Source organism: Callithrix jacchus, chromosome 1 (assembly GCF_049354715.1).
Source record: "Callithrix jacchus isolate 240 chromosome 1, calJac240_pri, whole genome shotgun sequence".
NCBI classification, from domain to species: Eukaryota; Metazoa; Chordata; class Mammalia; order Primates; family Cebidae; genus Callithrix; species Callithrix jacchus.
This window is the reverse complement of record NC_133502.1, coordinates 188,481,769-188,504,100: the sequence shown is the minus strand read 5'-3', so window position 1 is coordinate 188,504,100 and position 22,332 is coordinate 188,481,769. Positions and strand designations below refer to the sequence as shown.

General features: G+C 54.9%; 1 protein-coding gene across 4 annotated transcripts in view; it reads right to left on the bottom strand.

The window, feature by feature from the left end:
* Window positions 1-22,332, bottom strand: part of SCUBE1 (signal peptide, CUB domain and EGF like domain containing 1) — a 143,909-nt gene that overhangs the window by 68,544 nt on the left and 53,033 nt on the right. The window lies entirely within an intron of this gene.

Genomic DNA, 22,332 nt, shown 5'->3' with positions numbered 1-22,332 from the left:
ACAATAAGAGCTAACGACCCTACCACCCAGATGCATAAGACCCATAGAGATTTAGACTTAATGAGACAGAAAATTGATGAGGACAACCAGGACTTGAACTCAGATCCGGAACAAGTAAACTTAATAAATATTTATAGAGCTCTCCATTTTAAATACACAAAATATACATTCTCCACTTTAAATACACAAAATATTGATCTGCCATTATTAATACCCATTTTTAGAATAAAGCAATACTTCTGTTCTCTCTCCCTTTTTCTTCCTTTCTTCCTCTCCTTCACTCCTTTTTTCTTTTCCTTTCCTTTCAAAAAAAAAATATGCTCCATATCAAAGTAGACAATAAACACACACACACACACACACACACACACACACACACACACACACAAAGTGATCTTTCTTTTTGAGACTCTAGACTTTACCACTGAGCTGTTGTTGTTTTCTTGGCAAAGGATACTTTGGGAATGTAATCTAGCATGGCTATGGACTGTAGTTATCCACAGTCCATAAGACTGAGCACTAGAATCGCAGAGCTGCAGTCATCCACAGTCCATGAGACGCTGAAGGGTGAGCCCCAGGCCCTGTCTGTAGTCAGCTGGGAATCACAGAGCTGAAGGGTGAGCCCCAGGCCCTGTCTGTAGTCAGCTGGGAATCGCAGAGCTGAAGGGTGAGCCCCAGGCCCTGTCTGTAGTCAGCTGGGAATCACAGAACTGAAGGGTGAGCCCCAGGCCCTGTCTGTAGTCAGCTGGTCTCAAAGGCCTCTACTTTACCTCTCAACAACTTGGTGAAGAGGTAGAGCCTCCATCTCCCACCTGAAGACCCTGAGGGGGAGCTAAGGTCCTGATTAGCCACCCTCACTCAACACCCCACGGCAGGCCCACTGCACGATGCCCCTCACCTGGCATCCCTAGCACCGGAGCCCCCACTGGCTCTGTGATGAAGAGCAAGGGACGGGCCAGTGATCATTAGTGGAACTGACTTCAGGACCTCTACACATTCCTGACAATTACAAAGGAGCCCAAATAGCTATGGTGGACATGCTTATGTGTTACAGCTATCAAGATTGGCCAGGCTAGGTATTACAGAGAGAAATTTACATTTACTTATTTTTTTTGAAGGAATTGAGAAGCACTTACTTAAAAACAAGATTAAAAAACTGATTACATGTGGGCTGGGCATGGCAGCTCACTCCTGTAATCCCAGAACTTTGGGAGGGCAAGATGGGAAGATCACTTGAGGTCAGGAGTTCGAGACTAGCCTGGCCAGCGTGGTGAAACCCTGTCTCTACTAAAAATACAAAAATTAGCCAGGTGTAGTGGCACATGCCTGTAATCCCAGCTACTTGGGAGGCTGAGGCAGGAGAATTTCTTGAACCCAGGAGGCAGAGGCTGCAGTGGTTGAGATCGAGCCATTGCACTCTAGCCTGGGTGGCAGAGTGAAACTCTTGTCTTAAAAAAAAGAAAAAGAAAAAAAAAAAACAACCTTATTACATGTTAGCACAACTCATCTATTTTTGTTAAAAACTCAATTTTCCAGAACAGGAAGGGTTGCTGGAGATGGGCCCTTTCAGCTCTCCCAGCAGCCAGGCCCGCAGGAGCCAAGCTTACCAGCTGCATGGTGAGGCTGCGGTCAGGCTGAAGTCTGCTCAGTCTGAGTGCTGCTGGGGTGCCTCCTCCCTGAGAAAGGTGGTCATGGGAGCATCACCATGGCGTTTCAAAATGACTCTAGCAACCACTCCTAGGATGGCTGCTACTGCCTGGCCTGGGGGCTTCCTATGCTCTAATCAGCTCCTCTGTCAGCTGCATCGAGTTCACCTCCCCTCAGGGACAACACTGGCTTCTGGAGGCCATAAGCAGATAGGCTCTGCGGCTGGCCGAACCACAGAAGGTCAGGGTTGGACCCCTCCCTGCGGCCCATCTTGTTTATGTATCTTACAGGGACAGAAAGTCCCTGAGATGGGCAGTGAATGTCCCAGAACATACAGCAGAGCCAGAACCTGGGCCACCGGGCTCCCAGCCTAGGCTCTCCTGCCTTGGGGTCACTGGGCTATACCTGTGGGACCCAGATGGCTGATAGGGAGCAAACATTTCCTGGGGTAACAGAATCAGGAACCTGGCACAGAGTGAGTGACTACCCGGTGCCTGTTACTGGCCACTGTTTCCAGACTTACAAGCCCAGCAAAATGCAAGGGCAATTCAGATGCTGCTTCCCCTGTGAAGCTCTCGGAGCAGCCCCTCCACAAAGCACATAACCTGGCTCCTCTTTTGACCTTCTATGGCTGTTGCTGAAGGGTCTTGAGTGTGAGGACAGAGCGTCAGCCCCCCTGCAGCACGGGATGTCTGTTTTCTCAGCTGTTAAGTGGGTATGTAATAATCTTTGCCCCATGGTTGCCGGGAAGCTCAAACGATATCAAGGGAGGCACAGGGAGGGTCTCGGTAAAGCACAGCTGCCAGGACAGCAGTCTGACTCCGCCCGTGCCTCATTCTGCCTTGCAGTAAATCAGAATCGTTGCTTCCGCCACACTCTTTCCTGCCAGCTGTGGGTAACTGGATGGGGAGACCTGAGCTTTATTATTTTCAGTATCACGAGGACCCAGCATGGGGCCTGGCACAGGCTTAGGGATCTGCGAACAGTGGCTGAAAGAAGGAAGAAGAATGAGTGGGGAAAGAGAGGGAAGAATGGAAAGGGGGGGGGAGCAAGGAAGGAAGAAGAGAGAAACGGAGCCCCCTATTTCAGAACAGATTAAGCCAGCTGTCTGTTATTTTAGGAGGCAAGGCTACCATTTTGGAAATGCTCTTGTGGCATTCCTAGTTGTGTGTGCTATGAAACACAGCACTGTGGAACAGTCCCTTCCCCGTCATCTAACACAGTGTCCTGGACAGGAAGAGACCCCAGGACTGGCAGGGTCTAGGGATGGCCCATTCTAGCTTCCCTGACAGACAAAGCAGCAGTGACACAGGGACAAGGGTGGCCTGCTGGGGCAGGGAGAGGGCACTGGCCCCACCCACTGGAGCACCTGTGGTATCCTCTGTGCCTCCAAACCTCAGGGGCAGAGTGGGTGGCATGCCCTCCCTGCCCTCTCCCAGAGGGGCCGTCTGAGGGCAGTGAGCTAATGGGAAGGAATACCAACTCATCCGCTCCTGCATGTGGTATTTCTGGATGTTGGCCACCAAGGGCCATAAGGGTCAAGTCAAGATGTGAAGGGGAAAGGCGAACCCTGGAGCATGTGAGGTGCTTGGTTCCAAGTCCTTCTGCTCTAGGAGAATGGTCCTGGGCTTCAGAGAGAAAGGACTCTGTGGGTCTGTGATTCTACGCCCTCTGCCATGACCTTGGAAGGAGCTTGTGGCCCTCCTCCAGCTCCCCTGAGCCAGCCAGGCCCATGTAGCCAGCGGCAGCTACAGGGCGTGTCCACTGATGCCAGCCTGTGAGCTCTGCCAGAGCAGGGACCAAGCCCACTCAGGCCCAACCCTAAGCCCAGAGGCCCTTCCCAGGTCCAGGCCCAGAGCAGGCTTCTGTGAGCCTGAGGACCAGAATGGCCCTGGCTCAAAGTCAATCCTCCTGTGGCCCCCTGATTTGTGTCACATCTGCTCTTGGGAGCCACAGGACAGCTTCCTTGACCTAGCTATGGAGAGGCAAGTTCAGCAGAGGGCCCTGCTGGTCTCCCTTCTTGATGGGAAGTGATACAGAATTTCAGAGTCATTCCCAGAAATTCTGGGTCTTCGGAGGCCTGATGCCCGTCAGGCCAGGTCTAATCTAATCTGATCCAACCATCCAAATCCAATTATATTCTGCAAACTCAGACCAAGTGTCTCCTTGGTGCCCAAGATGGGCCAGGGAGCAAGGAGTAGACAGATGCTCTGGTGCCACAATGCCAAGTCCACATTCAGGCAGCCACTTGCTGTGTGACCCCGGGCAAGCCCTTCGCCCTGAACCTCAGTTTCCACCTGTGTAGAGCTGGTTGGTAGTAGTGCCTGCCTCCCAGCCTGTGCTACATGTGGAGCCCCGGTCTCTGGGTAAGAAAGACGCTGGCTAACGGTGCAGACAGGCTGTGGTGGGACTTTTTCCTGGCCAGAAGGAAGCCACAGGAGAGCTGTCAGCAGGGAAGCAACACACTAGTGTGTCAGGAAGGTCTCTGGAGGCTTCGTGGAAGACGCCCTGGAGGGTCAAGACTGCAGGCCGGGAAAGTGGAGAGGCTGTGCTATCAGTCTGAAGGGGACAAAGCCTGGTAGAGGGGCAGTGATTGTGGGGACTGGGAGGGGCCTGGATTGGACACATTTAAGAGCTGCTTCTGAGCTTTCTGGAAAACTCAGCATGTCTGAATTTGGGCCCTGACTATACTTTCATCCACTCAGACCCTCACAACAAGCCTGAGGATCGGGCATCACTGTGTCCACCTTCCAGATAAGCAGATGGAGGTGGGGACAGTGTGGGGGAAGACGTGCCCTGGGCCATGTCTTCCTCTCCAAGTGCCCGTGCTTCCTCCTGATGGGCCCTCCCCCAGGTCCCAATCACCTCTGGACCCTGACAGGCCCTGCAGCCCTTCCCCACTGGGGCCTATCTTCCCCCAAGGCCTTCGATCATTCTTGGGTGCTCCACTGGAGTGTTCACGGAGAGGGACGATGGCACAGTCTGCCTGGCTCCCAGCCAGCTCGCACATGGCGTCCTCTGCAATGCGAAGTTCACGGATGCAGCGCGGCCCGCTGTGTACTTAGGAGTGAGCCTTTCTCACTGCTGCGGCTGCATAACAAAGCTGGAATGTGTGCCTCCTGAGGGTCGTTGCTATGGCGACTTCATCAATAACATCATTTTCTACATCCATGTCCCTTAAATACTTGGGAAGGGACGGCAAGCTGGGAACGGCAGAGCAGGGAGAAAAGAACAATTACCTTGCTCCGCCCTTCCCCCTCAACTTGGGAGGAAGGGATTTTCCTCCCTTCATCTCATCAATAGAAAATTATGGAGCCAAGAAAGAGGCTGGAGCCTTGGGAGTGGTGGGGGCAGGAGACGGCTGCCTGCCCCAACCGGGACTCCGCAAGCTGTCTGAGCCACGCAGGGAAAAACAAACATGAGCTCCCATCTACCTCCAAGGGGGGCTGAAGGAAACATCAGGAAGGTGGTGTCAGGGCAGGGGGTGGGGGGAATGGCACAGAACAGCTGTAGAGCTGGAGCTGGTGGGAGAGACGATCTCCAGTGTTCATTGAAACTGCATGTGTGCCAGGCCCACCAGGCCCTGGAGACTCCTCACCTCCCAGATTCCCTGACAAGTCCGGGAGGCGGTGCACTATGGTACAGGCTGAGCATCCGTCATCCGAAAATCTGAAATCTGAAATGCTCTAAAACCCAAAGCTTTTTTAGCACACGGACATCATGCCACAAGTGGAGAATTCTACACATAACTACTTCACACAAACTTTGTTTTATGCACAAAATTATTGAAATGTTGTATGAAATTGCCTTCAGGCTATGTGTACAAAGAATATGTAAAATAAATGCGTCCCATGTTTAGACTTGGGTCCATCCACAATGTACTTGATTATGTATCTGCAGAGTTCCCAAATGGAAAAAATCCAACACTGGAAACACTTCTGGTCCCAAGCACTTCGGATAAAGGCTGTTCAACTAGTATTACGCCCACCGAACAGATGAGAGCACTGAGCGCAGATGCCTGCGATGGAGGTAAGGTGACTGGGCTGAGCCTAGCCTGCAGAGCTGGAGCCGCAATACACTCTGGCCAAGGCCATCTCCAACGAGAGCTTCTCCAGGGCGCCGATTCTCATGCCACCCTGCCAGTCCCCTCAGAGCCACGGAGAGCTGCCCCTCCGAGGGCTGGGAGCATACCCTGCAAAGCCAGGGCCTGGCAGAGACAGAGAAGCCTTTACAACGTCACCCTACAAGGCGTGTCACCCCACGTAACAGAAGCTCTTCAGAGAGGTGAAGCAATTTGCCTTTGGTCACTGAGTAGGACATGGGAGACACAATAGAGTCGAAATGGAAACCCAGCTCTGTGGGACTGAAAGCCCTGCCCTTCTCCAGCTGCAGAGGGAACTTTCTAGAGCATAAATCTGACTGTGTCTTCCTACTGTAAACAAACAAAGCCTCTTCAATGCACCTGCACCCAGTGCCCAAAGGAGTAGGCTGAGTTCTCAGTACGGCACTGAAGGTCCTCCCTGACCCTGCCACCTGCCTCTCCAGTTTGCTCGTCCTTCCACCTTTGCCCCTGGGTGAGGGGCACCCTAGTGGCTGCCTTGTACCACCTGCCCTCCCTTCCCACACTGGGGCCTCTGAGAAGGTGCTTTCCTCTGCCTGGACACACTCTAGCCCTCATCTGAATGGCAACTTCTGGCTAGTTACTTGACGTTCTGTTTGCGTGTCACCTCTTCGGGAAGCCCTCCGTGTTTCCAACCTCTCCACAGTGCCTAGGCTGGACTGGGCCATGCCTGGGGCTCCTCAGCCCCCTGCCCACCCCTTGCTCATAGCATCCACCACACTCATTCGAGCAGTTACACATTGTCTCCCTCCCTCTAGATGGGGGCTTCTCAAAAAGACAGGGCTCGCACCTGAGTGGCCTCTTTGCTCTTGTCCCCTGCACAGTGCCTAGCACCCAGTGAATGCGCAGGAACCTCTGGATGAACCCAAGCTCATGGGCGAGCAGCCTGGGCTCAGCTGCTCTGGGTTTGGTCTGTGTCAGAACAGGGGCCAGCTCTCGGACAACAGCGCTCCATTTGTCTGCAGGCCCAGGCCTGGCTGCTGGTCTTGATCCCCTAATTACATGCTAACAGCACCCACCCCAGTGTGGCACATTGAGCGGCCTCGGCTGCAGTAGAAGTGCAAAGCTCTGCCTCCCACCCTCTATCCTCCAGATTACCTTCTCTGGGTCAAATCTAGGCTGCTGGGCACCAACAGCTGGCTGCGCCAGGCTAGACCCCCAGCTGACCCTGAGCCTAGCCACTCCCAGGCAGCGTCCCTATGGGCAGTCCCAACTGGGAGATGGGAGTGGCCAAACCTGTGGGCTTCTACTTACCGAGAGCTCCCCTACCTCAGGCCCCACAATGGGCTCTTTGCAAACCTCCCTCATTGAACATCTCAATAACCAAGTGCCAGGTACAACCAGCACTCATCTGACAGGTGAGGATGCTGAGGCTTGGAAAGAGAAAGAGACTGGCCCCAAGTCTTCCAACTTGTGTGAGGGGGTAGGGACCTGATGCCCTGGTGGCCATTCCATTTTCAGCCCCAAAAGGGGTTCTAGCCCCTCCAGTAAGTGCTCACCTCACAACTTATCAGGCCTGGTCCCACTTGGCAGCTTGGTGGCCCCTCAGGGAACTCGGCTCCTCTTGTCTTCCTTCTCACTGCCCCGTCTGCTTTGGCCAATGCGCCATATTGGATGTAGAGGAAAGAGCTTATCCCCTAGAGCCTCTTGCGGTCCTGGGTCCCAGCTGGGTGTGTGACCAGCAAGGGGGCTGGCCTGCTCTGCCCGGTCCTCTTCCCACCCACACTGACACCAACTCTGGGCCTTCTGGGTTCAAAGGCCCCTGCCAGGGCCCAGAAGACTAGTTGTCCTGGAAACCAAGGAGGCACATGCCTTGGCTCAGCACTCACCACCCAGCTGGTCCAGTCACAAGAGCCACACCTTGTATTATTTGGCTCCCAACGCCTTCCATGTTCATCTGCCCATGTGCTTATGTGCCCATTCATTCTGCAAATATTTAGGGAGTGCCTCCTTGGTTTCCAGCCCCAGGATTCCAGGTAGGCGCAGGCCTTTCTACCAACCAGCCGGCTCCTTGTCTGCGCTGCCTCCTGCTCTGCTCTCCTAGTGGCCGGGCCACAGTTAAGCCCGAACAGTTGCCCAGTAAACACCTGCAGGGCAGGTGGCTGAGCTCACCGGCATGGACATGGGCACAGCTCTGAGAGAAATCGTCCTGCTTTGGTTTTTACTAAAAGTAAAGAAGCTTAATGAACTCCAAACAGGACAAACTCAGGGGCAAACACTAAAAAAAAAAAAAAAAAAAAAAAAATTATAATGAAGCATAGCATAAAGAAAAAATGGAATAATATAAAATCGTCAATTACAATCAGAAGGTTTTTGCAAGCAAAAACCAGAATGGACTGGTTTTCTGGAAAGTGAGAACTGGAAGGAGTGTAGGAGAGCAACTAGGTAAAGCCTCTCCAGTCCCACTGAGGAGGCTGAAGCCCACAGGACAGTGACCGTCCTGGGTCACATGGCAGTGACTTGCCCCGGGCCACGCAGCTGTCAGTGCAGAGTCTGCATGCAACCTCCCACTTTCAGTCAAGCTCACCCTCCTTCTGGCACATCAAGAGGTAGCTCACAAGGACCGCTGCCCTAATTTGGGGACCCTCCACTGACTGTTCAGCTCACGCATTTCTTCACTCCCTCAGTTGACAAACCTTTGCTAAGCACCACCTGTGTGCAGGCCCTGGGCTGAGCCTGAGGATGAAGGGTGTCCAACCCCACAGGCGCATTCTCAGTTTGAGGCCAACTCACTGCCATGTGGCTCACTGGCAGGCATGTCCTGTGTACACAGGACAGACAGAGCTGGGACAGTGATTGGCCTGGGTGCTTCTCAGAAAGCAGGATGGACGCCAGCCTCCCTTCAGCACCCCCTCCCGCCCCAGGGCCTTGACCAGCGCTGACAGTGGGAACCCCTAGAGAGCTGCCTCTGTGAAACGGGAGGCGGTTCTGTCTCTGACAGTGGGGAGGCCCACAAAACCTTTGCAGAGCCATTAAAAGCTCCATGGGCCAGGCGCCACGGTGGCGGGGCAGGTTGATTTCAACAGCTCCGGTTGGTGCCCCCGTCCTAGCCCTTTCTAAGGCGTGTGGGTTTAGAACTTGTAGCCTAATCAAACCCTCTTATTTTTTGCTTTTTTGAGACAGGATCCCACTCTGCCGCCCCAGCTGGAGTGCAGTGGTGCAGTCGCAGCTCACTGCAGCAAGCAGTTCTCCTGCCTCAGCCTCTGGAATAGCTGACTACTGATGTGGGCTACTATGCCCGACTAATTTTTGTATTTTTTTTCGAGATGAGGTTTCACCATATCGCCCAGTCTCAAATTCCTGGGCTCAAGCGATCCTTCCACCTCGGCCTCCTGAAGTGCTGGGATTATAGGTGTGAGCCACTAAGCCCAGTTTAAATCTGTCTTTTGTAAGAGTGTACAAGGATAGTAACAGAGATAATGGGCTCCAGCTCAGATCCCTCAAGCTGCAGGGGTGCTCTGTAAGGCTGGCCCGCTCCCCGGCCCCTGCACCCTGGCTCCTCACCTGGAGCCCCCACCCTGCCTCATTTCTTCCCCATTCCTCTTCCTTGATTCCTGAAATTTCCCAGGCTGGTCACTAGGTGTCACCACAATCAAGTTCTTCTGCCCCCGCAGACCTGGGTGTTGCACCAGAGACAGCCTGGTCAAGAGACTCCCTCACCTCCTGAGCTTCTATTCCTACAAGGCCTGGGAGGCTGGAGGTGTCCTTCTTCCCTTCCTCAGGTTGCCAGGTTTAGCAAACAAAAATAAAGGATGCCCCATTCAATCTGAATTTCAGATGAATAACTAATACTTTCTGAGTATAAGTATGTTCCAAAGTTGCATGGGACATAAAAAAATTACTTTATCTGAATCCCAGTTTAATGGGCACTTTGTATTTTCTCTGTCAACCCTACCCTGCCCTCCACAGGGAACCTAAAGGAAGCCACAGCGGAGGGACAGGCTGTCTAGTGTCACCCTTGGCTGTACAGGTCCTACTGCCAAAGTGCTCAGGCAGGTGCCCAGGCCATGACCTGTCAGGAACAGGCAACAGGTCTGTCTTTCCTTCCCAGCAGGTGATAAGATGGAGGGAGCCCAGGCATGGGGGACTAAGGTGGCTAAGGTGGCAGCACCCCAAAACTGTTCCCACAGCAGCCCTGGGGACCTGGAAGGAGAAGCTGGCAAGAGCACTGTGGACGCACTAGCAGGAGAATCTTTAAAGATGCAAGCAGCGCCCCCGAGCCCCAGCCAGTGACTCTCCACCACTGCCCACCCACATGCTGTGGAAAGGAGCAGGGGCTGCAGAGCCACAGTCCCGGGCTGGAGTCCAGCTGGATCACAGCAGTGGTGCTCACTTCCCCTCCATCAGCTGTGCACAAGGGGCGGAAGCGAGTACTTTCCATGGCCCTTCCAAGATGAAAGGGGCTCATGGGCTCGGGGCACAGTAGGTACGTTTGGATCATCAGCAGATGCAGCCACTTTGGGAACATAAGCCAATTCCTGCCATCAACTCAAACTTAAACAGGCTGCTGACTTGTCAATGTACTCAACAGACAAACGTGTGAGCGCTCTGGTGATGTGCCCTGTGGTACAGGAGTTGGGTGGGCAGCGGGAGGGAGAGGTGTTCCGGAGGCTCATGCAGAGGCCTGGGGAGGGAGGTCTCTGTGCTTCTGACAGACAAACTGGGGCTGTCCTCCTGGAAAGGCCTCATGGAGAGAAGCCCACAGACCTGCAAGCTGACTGGCTGCAGAAGGGAGCCCAGGCAGGACAGCAGTGCAGCACCCAGCAAACCATGACACACTGGGCAGTCCTCTCCTGGGCGGCGGTGGGGCATACTGCTCTGCACCAGGGATGTGAAGGCACTTTGTGAAACTGACGACACACAGGCTTCAGGCATGAGTCCCTCATGAGACGCTCTCGTCCCCTCTGCACTCCTATGCGCCATGTTTTCTCTGCACCCTGTCCTGAGTGAGGCGTGAGAAAGACAAGGATGACCTAAACACATCCCTGCTCTCTCCGTAGCTCAGGCACTGGTCCTGAACCATTTCAAACACATAAGCCCAAGTCAAGAGGAAAATGCGCCTGTCTAAGAGTCAGAGACAGCTTCAGAGAGGAGGTGAAAGTGAGCGGGTTTTGATGGATAACTAAGAGTTCTCCAGGAAGGGAGGGGAATGGGAAATGGCAGTAAAGGCAGAGGAATGACACACACCAAGGTTGTAATCAGTAAAGGGCATGTGTCCGGTAACAGGGAGAACAGCAGGCAGGTTGGGAGGGGCCAGGAGAGGGGAAGATGGAGCTGGACTGTAGGAGGCTTTGGGAGGCAGGAAGGCAGCAGTGCTTGACAAAGGAGGAACTTGAGAGAAAGCATCCCGGCTGCAGGATGCAGGAGGGAAGGGGGACGAGGCAGAGGAAGGGACACCAAGTAGCAATCACAGCCTTCAGAGAAGGCAGGGAAGGGAAGCAGGGGTGAGGAAGCTGACTGGGTTTGGGAGGTGAGCAGGGCTCGGATGAGGATCTGGCCATACTGGGATGTGGGAGCCAGGCAGTGGAGGATCCAGGCAGCACCCCAGTGCTGGTGCTCCACTGACGGGGGACATGCTTGGGAAGCACAGGTCTGGTGGGGATGTGTTTGGTTTTGAGTAGGTAGGAATGCTGTAACTGGGGTCCCTGTCTAGGGGACAGTTGGCACTGGGGTCAGAGCTGGAGAAGTGGCCATGCTGGTCAGCAAGGAGACTCAAGAAGCTTGGGGGAGAGTTGGGAGAGGGCTGAGGCCAAGGAGGAGCCAGGGTCACGGCAGAGGAGGAAGGGAAGAAGCCCCACAGGACATACATGCTGAGAGTCCTGTAAGACAATCCAACAGCCACCAGGCTGGGGGACAAAAACCCACCTGGCTGGCCTCAGCGGAGTGATGTGCCCTGGGGGTGCTGAGGCCAGGGGTGGCTGGGCAGACATCTCACCAGGAGATCGGCCTGAGGCCACAGGCCACAGTCACAACCCACTTTCCCTAATGAGGCTAGGCAGGGCTCAGAGCCCTCCCTCATGACCCAGGATAACCTTGGCTGCTTCCCCACTCTGCCAACCAGGTATCTGCCCAGTGGTTTCTGAACCCACACTCCAGATCTGCATGGCTTCCCATGCATGGCGCCTGTGCCCACAAACCCCAGGTTGGAAGCCAGGCTGTGGGCTTCTGTGTAGGGGGTGGGCTCTTGTTTGGAGCCTAGGGGCCTGGGACAAGACCCAGTTCTGCCACCAACATACTAGGTGACCTCCAACAGGACATAGGATGTTTCCATGGCCTCTGCCACTTCACTCTAGAACAGGTGTGCAGGCTAGCTTCCCTCCAGGCCAGCGTGCTTTTGGTTCTCACACATGTCAGCTCTATGATGTTGCCTCAGCTTTTCCTGACTGCCCGCTCCCTACAGACCCCAGGCTGGACACTGGGGGCCAGGGGATCCTTGTGTCCAAGGGCATATCCTCACTTGGGAGAGAAAGGCCTGGGAGCAGAGACATGTGAGACAGTGTAGGGAGGCTGAGGGTGGGGCGTCAATGAGACAGAGGCAGGGATGGACACATAGGTTCCACCTGGGGAATCAGGAGGCATTCGGGGACAAGGTGTAAAGTGTTCTCAGTGACTGATGGGTAGTCAGGATGAGCAGGAATTCCAGACAGAGGGAGCTGTGTGAGTGGAGGCTGGGATGAGAAGTTCACTCTGGCTGGTTCACGACATGCCAAGCAAGGAGAGGCTGCAGAGAACCAACTTCCTCTCAGGAGCCGTGGGAAGGTCTTGAGTGGGGAGTGATACAGCCAGAGGGTTGGGTGGAGCAGTGGCTCTGGCTGCCACTAGAAAGCTCGCCGGGACAGGGAGACCTGTGAGGCAGCTACTGCCCTAACTCAGGCCAAAGACGGCAGCACAGCCCTAGGCAGAAGGCAGCATGGCAAGGCAGGGGCTCCCCATGTCAGGGCATCTGGGCTGCACAGCGCCCTGGCCCTGGCCCCCTGTCCATTTGCTCAGAGTGTCTGATCTTAGGAGGCAGCTGCCTTTGCTACCTTTTTACTACGGACAAGTATCTTCTCTTTTCAGCCTCCATTTGCTCACCTGCAAAATGGAGTAGCTACATGACATGGACTGTTCTTAGGATCTGATGACGTGTGTCAAAGTCTGGGCGCTAGGCTCAGCTATGATGCATATGACAGCTGTGCACAGTTCTAGGGACCCCAGGACCAGGCGCTACACTAGGTGATGTCATGTATGTAAGATCTTGTTTTAATTCTCATCAACAATTCTATAATAAAATACATTCCTGTTTGCCCAGAACTTGTGGCAGAGAAGGGGCCAGGGCTGGGCAAACTACTTCTTGGCCTAGTGCCCTCTGGGCTGCAGCTCTCTCTGCCCTGCACCGGCAACTCTGGGAGACTTGAAAGTTCTGCAGCTCAGGGGAAATTCACACCACTGATATGAAGTCAGTACCGGGGGTGCCCCTGGCGCCGACTCGAGGCCAGGCCAGGAGAGGGGCGTGAAGCTGGGCTTACCAGCCAAAAGAATTGTTTATGGAGTGGGAGGCTCATAAAAAATAATGGGCTGGATTTATTGTCCCCGCCTCAAGGGCTATTCCGGACCTCACAGGGCCAGGACAGGCCTCCTCTGGTAGCACCATAAATCTCCCCACTAAGCAAGAGAGCTGTTTATTCTCTGGTCCACCTGGTCTGCAGCAGGCAGGGGAGGGAGGAGAACCTGCAACCCCATACGTCCTGCCTGGCGCCCTCGCCTGGCTAATCTCCAAGGAGCAACTGAAGAAGGCAGCTGCTGAGGTCGGGATAGGTATTCAGGGGCATGGCCATGCCATCTCCCCGCTCTTTACACAGAAAGTTCCTAGCCATGCTGCCTTGGTGCTCACAGTCGGTAATGGAAAGCCCTGGAACAGGGCAGGGAGTGTCTCTGCCCCTGCAGGAGCCACGCTAGGGACACTCAGGTCAAGGCCTAGCCTGGATCCCACGATGTAGGAATCACGTCCCAGGAGTCAACAGGAACCTGAGAGCCAGGCGCACTGATAGCATCCTAAGCCAATATGTAGCTAAGGTGGCTCGGGAGGGCCCGTGGGGCTCTGTCCATTGGCTTGATTCTCTGAGTCTGGAAGTGGAGGGTGCAGGCTGAAAAGAACTGGCTTTGGCCTCAGAATCCAGCCCCTGATCCTGAACCATCTGCCCAGTGGTTCCTGAACCCACACTCCAGATCTGCATGGCTTTCCACACACGGCGCCTGTGCCCACAAACCCCAGGTTGGAAGCCAGGCTGTGGGCTTCTGTGTAGGGGGTGGGCTCTGGTCTGGGGCCTAGGGGCCTGGGCTAAGTCCCAGCTCTGCCACCAACATGCTAGGTGATCTCCGACAGGACATATGATGCTTCCAGGGCCCTTCTACTTCATTCCAGAACAGGCGTGCAGGCCAGCTTCCCTCTAGGCCAGCGTGCTTTCCGTTCTCACGCATGTCCTGTCCCACAATGTAGCTCAGGGAAGCTCAGCTTTCCCTCCCATGATGGGGACTGCAGTACTCATCCAAAGCCTGGCACATGGTGACTGTGAGCATCAGGCGATCCTGTGTGGAAGCCACAGCAAAGCTGCGGGAGGGTGGAGCTGGGCCTGCCGAGGACACCTATGGGCTGACAGGGTTAGGGGAAGGACCGTGTCTAGTCAGCCTGCAGGCCACAGACCAGCCAGAGCAGGAGAAGCAGAGAGGAAGACAGAGTCGAGAGGAGGCTGGAGGACCAGCCCGGTGGAGGGTGGTTCGAGGGTCTAGGACTACAGCTTGGGGTGGGAAAGAGGGATCAGGACAAGGGTTTCAGATACAGACTGCCCCAGATCCTGCTGGGGAGAATCACTATCTCTCTATCCTGGCTCAACCCCAGGAAACCTGCACCCTAACACTCTCAAGTAACCTTTGTCAAGGAGCCCCCAGTCCTGAGATGGCTGTGGACTTGGACCAGGGGGCTGAGGCCCCAGAGGCAGGGTGGGCTTGGTCTCCAGCGGTGCTTCTGACGGTGACAGACTCAGATGGGTATGCTGTGCAGGGCTTCACCTCTAGCCACTTAGGAGTCTGAGTGCCAGCAGGAAAGAGACCTTTATTTTTAAGCTCACCACACAGTAAGCATGTGCTATGGTCTGAATGACTGTGTCCCCTCCAAAATGATGTGGAAACCAAATCCCCATTGCAGCAGTGCTCATAAGATGGCGAATCTGCCAGAGTCTTGATCTTGCACTTCTCAGTGCTCAGAACTGTGAAAAGCAAATTTCTATCTTCATAAAGTACCCAGTCTCAGCTCTTTTGTTATAGAAGCAGGAATGAACTAGATGCAGTCTTTTTTGCTGACTGCTGGAGTGGGCAAGGAAGCGCTCTCCTGGGCTCCCGCATCCCGGTCGGGCTTCTGCCACAGCCCTGCATGCCCTGTCTGGTCGGCACCTGCCTCAGGTCGGACCCTCCTACAGCCTGCAGGTTCCATAAAGACCTGCCCTGGCACAGGAACGGGGCTTCCAAGTACCAGCCATGGGGGTGGGATGTCGGGCCCAGGTGTGTCATCACTAAAGTGCTGCATAGATGGTAGAAGAGTCCTGCTGTCCCCAGTCCCTGAGGGAGAACTGAAACTCCACGAGTGTTCTCAGAGCAAGCCACACTACAGCACAGGGTACTTAACAGTTCATAACAGCAGTGTCAAAAGAAAAGTGTTTCCTTTTAGGCCAGAGGTCTGGGGACATTCAGCATGGGGATAGACATAACAACTGTTTTCTGTCTCCGTAGCTGAGCTCATCTCCTAACCCTGACCTGTAGGAGAGGCCAAGCCCCACAGCTGAGCTCATCTCCTAACCCTAACCTGTAGGAGAGAGAAGCCAAGCCCCATAGCTGAGCGCATCTCCTAACCCTAACCTGTAGGAGAGACCAAGCCCCACAGCTGAGCGCATCTCCTAACCCTAACCTGTAGGAGAGGCCAAGCCCCACAGCTGAGCGCATCTCCTAACCCTAACCTGTAGGAGAGAGAGGCCAAGCCCCACAGCTGAGCTCATCTCCTAACCCCAACCTGTAGGAGAGAGAGGCCAAGCCCCACAGCTGAACTCATCACCTAACCCTAACCTGTAGGAGAGAGAGGCCAAGCCCCACAGCTGAGCTCATCTCCTAACCCTAACCTGTAGGAGAGAGAGGCCAAGCCCCATAGCTGAGCGCATCACCTAACCCTAACCTGTAGGAAAGAGAGGCCAAGCCCCACAGCTGAACTCATCACCTAACCCTAACCTGTAGGAAAGAGAGGCCAAGCCCCACAGCTGAACTCATCACCTAACCCTAACCTGTAGGAAAGAGAGGCCAAGCCCCACAGCTGAGCTCATCTCCTAACCCTAACCTGTAGGAAAGAGAGGCCAAGCCCCACAGCTGAGCTCATCACCTAACCCTAACCTGTAGGAAAGAGAGGCCAAGCCCCACAGCTGAGCTCATCACCTAACCCTAACCTGTAGGAAAGAGAGGCCAAGCCCCACAGCTGAGCTCATCACCTAACCCTAACCTGTAGGAAAGAGAGGCCAAGCCCCACAGCTGAGCTCATCACCTAACCCTAACCTGTAGGAAAGAGAGGCCAAGCCCCACAGCTGAGCTCATCACCTAACCCTAACCTGTAGGAAAGAGAGGCCAAGCCCCACAGCTGAGCTCATCACCTAACCCTAACCTGTAGGAAAGAGAGGCCAAGCCCCATAGCTGAGCTCATCACCTAACCCTAACCTGTAGGAAAGAAGAGGCCAAATCCACTCAGGCTGTTCCGGCAGCTGGAGAAAAGTGCATGCCACCCTCGGAAAACCTCTCCCGCAAGATGGCTTTTGAACTCTTGGTGCTTAAAGAGGTGTACTCGGTGCCTGGAACGGTAGGTGGTGCCAGCTGAGAAGGCATCTCTGCTGAACCTCAGGTCCTGCCCATGTCTCATCACACCTGGGCCTATGACTGAGTGGGGGTCTCAGAACCTTCCTCGTTGCTCCTCTCTTTACTACCAGGCAGTAAGGAGCCTGGACTCTGGGGCCATAATGGCAGACCCCCGCCCCCCAGTCCCCTGAAGCTGTGGGCTGCCTTGTGCAAGTTTCCTAACCTCTCAGTGCCTCTGTTTCTTAATCTGGAAAATGGGGCACTGCAAGAACTCAATGAATGGCAGTGCATGGAAAGTGCCTGGTAGTGGGGCCTGGCATATGCAAGCATGCATCGGGTGGGGCTCTTGCTATCATCATCATCACATTTCACACAAGGGACTGACCCCAGACGCCAAGCTTTCCGACTGCTGGCCCTGCCTCTGACTCTGGCTGGAGCCATCACTCTTCATGCCAGGTCTTGAGCTTTGTGAACAGTGGGTCTGGGTCCCACGAGGAATACCTGTGGGGGGAGGGCAATGTGGTTTCCTACATGTATTTAAACAAACTCCCAACTTTAACCGGAAGGCGAAACGCACTTGGGTAAACTCATGGAGTCTGCGGGGAGAGCCTCAGCCTGCCCCATGGCCTGTTCCAGTGCATAAAACCCCAGCTGGGCAGCTGCACAGCAGGCTTTCTGTGCATGTGGCCTGATTTCTCCCAAACAGGGGCCCTCATCCATAGAGGACCCCTATTACCCAGCCCCCTGCTGGGCCCAACCACACGGTCTACTAGCCCACACTGACCAATATCTAACAGCGCGACCTGAGGGCGCTGTGAGCTGAGTGCTGTTCCGATGCTCAACATCCACACTGAGCTGTTCACCACCCTGCCTTGTTCCCAGTCCCGTCCCGGCTCTACCCATGCCCACCTTCCTTTCCTGTCCTTTCCAAAGGCCCAAGTTGGCAGCGGGACTCAGAGATGTGGGGAACACAGTCCCTGACCTCAGGGAGCTCCCAAGCTGCAGGGACACAGGCACTATGAGGCAGGAAGCCACTTTCTGGAGCTTGCCACCAGCGACAATAGGGGGCAGGGGACAGAGGGGGCCACTGGTGCACAGAAGAGGCAGAGCCCGACAATTTTCCCTGGGGGCTCAGCTCAGAATGGGCTGCCATCCCTGAGGGCTAAGTGTAGGAGCTGCCAGTAGACGGGGTGGGGGAGGAGCAGGGCCCTGGTGCTCCCTCTCTGTTGTGACTCCTGATTCCCTGTGCCCAGCATTCAAAGCTCTGCAGGAAGGACGGGTGGCTGGGCAATCTGGAGGGCTGCCCTGAGGTTGGATAGGTGTGGGCGCTCAGCCGATGAATGAAGGACAATGCCTTCTCGTTGGGCCCTGGGTGTTGGCATGTACTGCTCTATTCACAGATGAACCCAGGTGCAAGGACCGTCAGTCACTAGTTCCTTGAGGACAAAGCTGGCCTCTTGCTCCTCTCCCTCCCCCTCTGCTGAATGCGCAGGATCCCGAACAGCACCTAGCACTCGTCAGCAGAGCCTTGCTCTGACAGCTCCCAGGTCCTGACTCTGCTGTTGGCTTGCTGTGGGGCCCTGGGCCAGGCCCTGCCCTCTCAGGGCCTCAGTTTTCTCATTCGTCACAAATACCATTAATAAGAGCCCATTTTTATTGAAACTGTCTTTTCAACACCTTATAAACTCTATGAAGCAGGTATTATGACTGCTTGTCATCTCCATGTTACAGGTAAGGCACAGAGAAGCTGAGTGACTTGCTCAAGGTCACGAGCTGGTCCATGGTAGAGCTGGGGTTCCAGCCTAGGCCGCTGGGTCTGAAGCCCCCATTGTGAGCCTGTGTTGCTTCCTACAACGATGGGGACAATGTGACGTTTTCTCTCACTCTGGTGCCTTCCACCAAGGCTGAGGCCAGCCCACAGGGGGCGTCTGGTGAGGCTTCGGAGCAGAGCCCTGCACAACAGCTTCCTGCACGGAGGGCCAGGGGCATCACAAACCCAAGGCTGCTGGCAGCCAGTGTGGCCCAGTGCCAGTGCTGGGCCCTCGGAGTAGCAATACTTCACCAGGTGGAGGAGAAGACCACGTCATGAGCGTTTCTGCTGCTCAGATGAGAAAACCAAAGCCACAGAATCCCCAGAGCACTTCCCCTAAGCTCATGACTGTACAGCATCTCTCAGCACCCCTGTGTAGCACTTGGTCCCCTTTCCAGACTGAAAACTGCACAGGGGACCATGCCTTGGATACTAGGGATTAGCAGAGCACCTGGCACACGAATGAATGAATGAATGAATGAGCAGATGAATACAAGTGACCTAAAATCACGTGGCTAGTAAGACAGGCCTTCCAGAGCCCTTTCTACTCCTGGATGGATTCTGGTCAGACTGAAAGAAAGAATTCTTCATTGAGAGAAAAGGAGAAAGTTCCTCCAGGAGGCCACATCTTCCTATGGCATCAATCTGTCAGAAGCTACAGATGAGAAGAGCAGTGTGGGAGAGGGAGAGAGCCTGAAGGTGCTACCTTCTGGGCATACCAGGCACAATGCTGTGATGGGGGCAGCGGGTAGGCCCCTGCGGCTGTGGCCAGAGGCGGGATTGTAGGCACTTATCCGGCTGGGCTTAGTGGGAGGTAGGTGGGCCTATCACAGGGCTAGAAGCAGTGCTGGGAAGTGCTGAGCAGAGGGAACCTGGCCATATCCCAAGGTCTCTGCTTCCCTCCCGCCCAATGTGGGCACAGAGGAGCAGCCTGTGTGAGTCCCGCAAATCAAGCCTGTGTTCTAAAGACCTGAAGAAGCTCCTGCATCAGTCACCACTCCTGGGACAGGTGCTGCCCTTGATAGCGACAGAGCATTTACCCACTAATGGGGAAAATTTGAACAGCTAGGCCCATTTTATAGCTGAAAACACCCGAAGAGGCCAGAGTGACTGGCAGAGCGGTGGAGAACTGGAGCTGAGAACCTAATCCTGCCAAGCCCAGCCCGGGTCACAGCCACGCCCTGGGCCGGGGTGTGCACTGGCGCCTAGGAAGCGGGGGCCCTCAGAAGGGCTGAGCCCTGTGTTTCTTCAGCCAGGAGCCTGGACTGACCTGGGCCAACCCCTCTCACACATCTGGTTCCATCTAATCAAAACCAGCCTGTGTGCTTTTCTCCCTGTTCAGGGGCAGGCTCCAAAGAACTGGACAGGCATTAGGCAGAGTCAGGTGACAGGAGGAATCTAATTTGCCAAATGGCTCATGATCCATCAGCTCTCCCAGGAGCTATGGGAATCAGAGGTCACTTGTGTGCAAAACAAGCTCAGTCTTAGCTCCTCTGACATGCTCTCACTGTGAGCTGTAACAATCATTATTGCAGTTGACACTAATGGTGGGCAATTGTCACAACAGACTGAGGCTCCTAGAGAGGCAGACAACCTGCCTAGTCCCCAGGTCCCTGTCTCCCCATGGGCATTCAGGGGCAGCTGGCCCATGTGCTGTGTGTGTGCTCTGCCCTCTTTGGGTCTTCCACACAACCATGGAAACCCTGGGAATGCTGAAGCTTGTCCTTTGAGAGTGATCCAATAAGTTATCTGTTGTTTTTTTAGATAGCAGAGGCCACGCAAAGACCCTAAGGAGAGAAAGCTCTTCTTAATGCAGACTGGGACTGAGGCCCCCAAATCCATATTCTGGTTAAACTGGGATTCTTGGCTTCCTTAAAAATCAGGATCTGGCCACCTGGGGCATCTGGGTGGAGTGAGCCATGTGTGCCCAGGGTCCTACCCAACACCAGCCACTGCACAATTTACGTGATACCAGCCCCTGGAAGTGTCGGCGCTTCCCCAGATGCCCTCCCCCTTCCCTAAGCATCACTTCCACCTGTGTTTAACCAGCTTTCCCACAGCTGAAATCTCAACTCCTGCCACAGCCCACCAGGCCCCACGTTGTCCAGCCCCAACCCCCTCACCCTGGGCTCCTCCTGCTTTCGTGCTCTGCTTCTCCATCCTGCCCTTTGTTCTGCTTTTCATGTGCCCATTCCCACCCCGGGGCCTTTGCACACACCTGGCCTGGCACACTCCCCACAAGCTTCTCGCCTGACTTTCTCATTAGCTCTAGCACTGTCTGCTCTACCACCCATTTCTTTCCTCATGCACCTCATCACCTCCCGAGGAGCGAGCCCCGTAGCTAACGTGCCTGGCTCGGATCCCGGCTCTGCCTCTTTCCTAACTTGACTGGGCTTTGGCTTCCTCAGCGTCGCAATCCAGCCTTGCCGAGCAGTGGCGAGGCTGGAGTGAGCTGGTCTTTGGGTGGCGCTCAGGGCCGTGTCCGGCTCACACACGCTCAGGGCCATGTGTGGCTCCAGCAGCAGCTGCTGTTGCTGCTCCCACATCATCCCCTCCCAAACCCTGGTCCTCAGCACAGCAGATGCTTACAGGCCAAACCTATAACAAACAGGCCGTAGCTTCGGGTGTGACCTTTCCGCCATACACCCTCCTTTCAACCAGGGACCCTGCTGGGGAGAAAGCTGCGAGTCAAAGGAACAGAGCACACACTCCCTGGCCTGGGACTTCACAGCCTGCTCTGAGCAGTCACTCTGTGAAATCCCCTCCCTTGATGAAAGCAGGGGCTCCTCCTTGCACTTGCTTACTTTGTCCCCAGAAATCTGCTTCTTATACAACCTGTTGGGCTCAGAGTCCTGGTTTACAGGGTTTGCCTCCATTGCGGGCAGCTTGGCCCCATGGCCTACCACTGGGAGGTCTAGAAGACACAAAATGAACTCCTGATGCCCGGGAGAGTCACCTGGGTGGAGTGTGGACAACATGACAGTAGCAAGAGCCAGGAGCCACAGGGCTTGGACTTTCTGTCCTTCCAGGGACACCACAGAGCCCTAACGAGCAGGCCCGTCCTGTCTTCGAGGCAACGAACAGTAAGCATTCTAGGCAGGCTGTTTGAGCATTTCCACTTTATTATCCTGAGGACTTTTTAAATGTTTTGCTTTCACTTTCTCAGGAACTGTTTTCTGATGAAACTCATACCTGCACTGGCAGAGTCGTACCTCACAGCCTCCTGCCTGCTCACGGGAGGCTGGTACCTCATCCCAGGGTCCTGCTCCATCTCCTGCTGGGTTAACACCTTGTCCCCCCTTTTCGGACAAAGGAATCTGGGAGCAGTCAGTGGGGCCACCCAAGGGAGGGCTTCCAGCGTGGGAGGGGAGGAGATGGATTCGCACAGGGTCCAGCTGGCCCAGAATGCAGTGCGTGCCCTTTGGCTCCCCACCTCAGTGTGGACCCTCTCTAAGCCTTCTGCAGGGACTGCGTACTAGAGAGGTTCGACCTTCCCAGGAACGCCCACAAGCCTCCTCCTTGTCAAGGGTCAGCAATGGGGGCGTGCTCGAGCTGGGGCAGTCCTGGCCTTCTTCCTTCCATCTACTCCCTTGACAGCTCATGACAGCCAGGCCCCGGGACCCTCAGCTCCTGCCTCTGGCCTCACAGCCCACTCTGCTGCAGCACCTAGCCCTCAAGATGCCTAACCTTGCATTACCTTCAGCAAGAGATGCCCTGTGCCTTTCCAAATGCTGTTCTTTGCCTGGAAGCCTCTCTCCACCAAGCACATGTGTCCTGGCTTTCTGGCCAGCTCTGCCACCACCTCACAGGCCTGCTGCCCTGAGCCCAAACTCCAGAATCTGACCACTGAGGCCCTAACACCATATGCCTTTGCCTGCTGGGCTTGGCT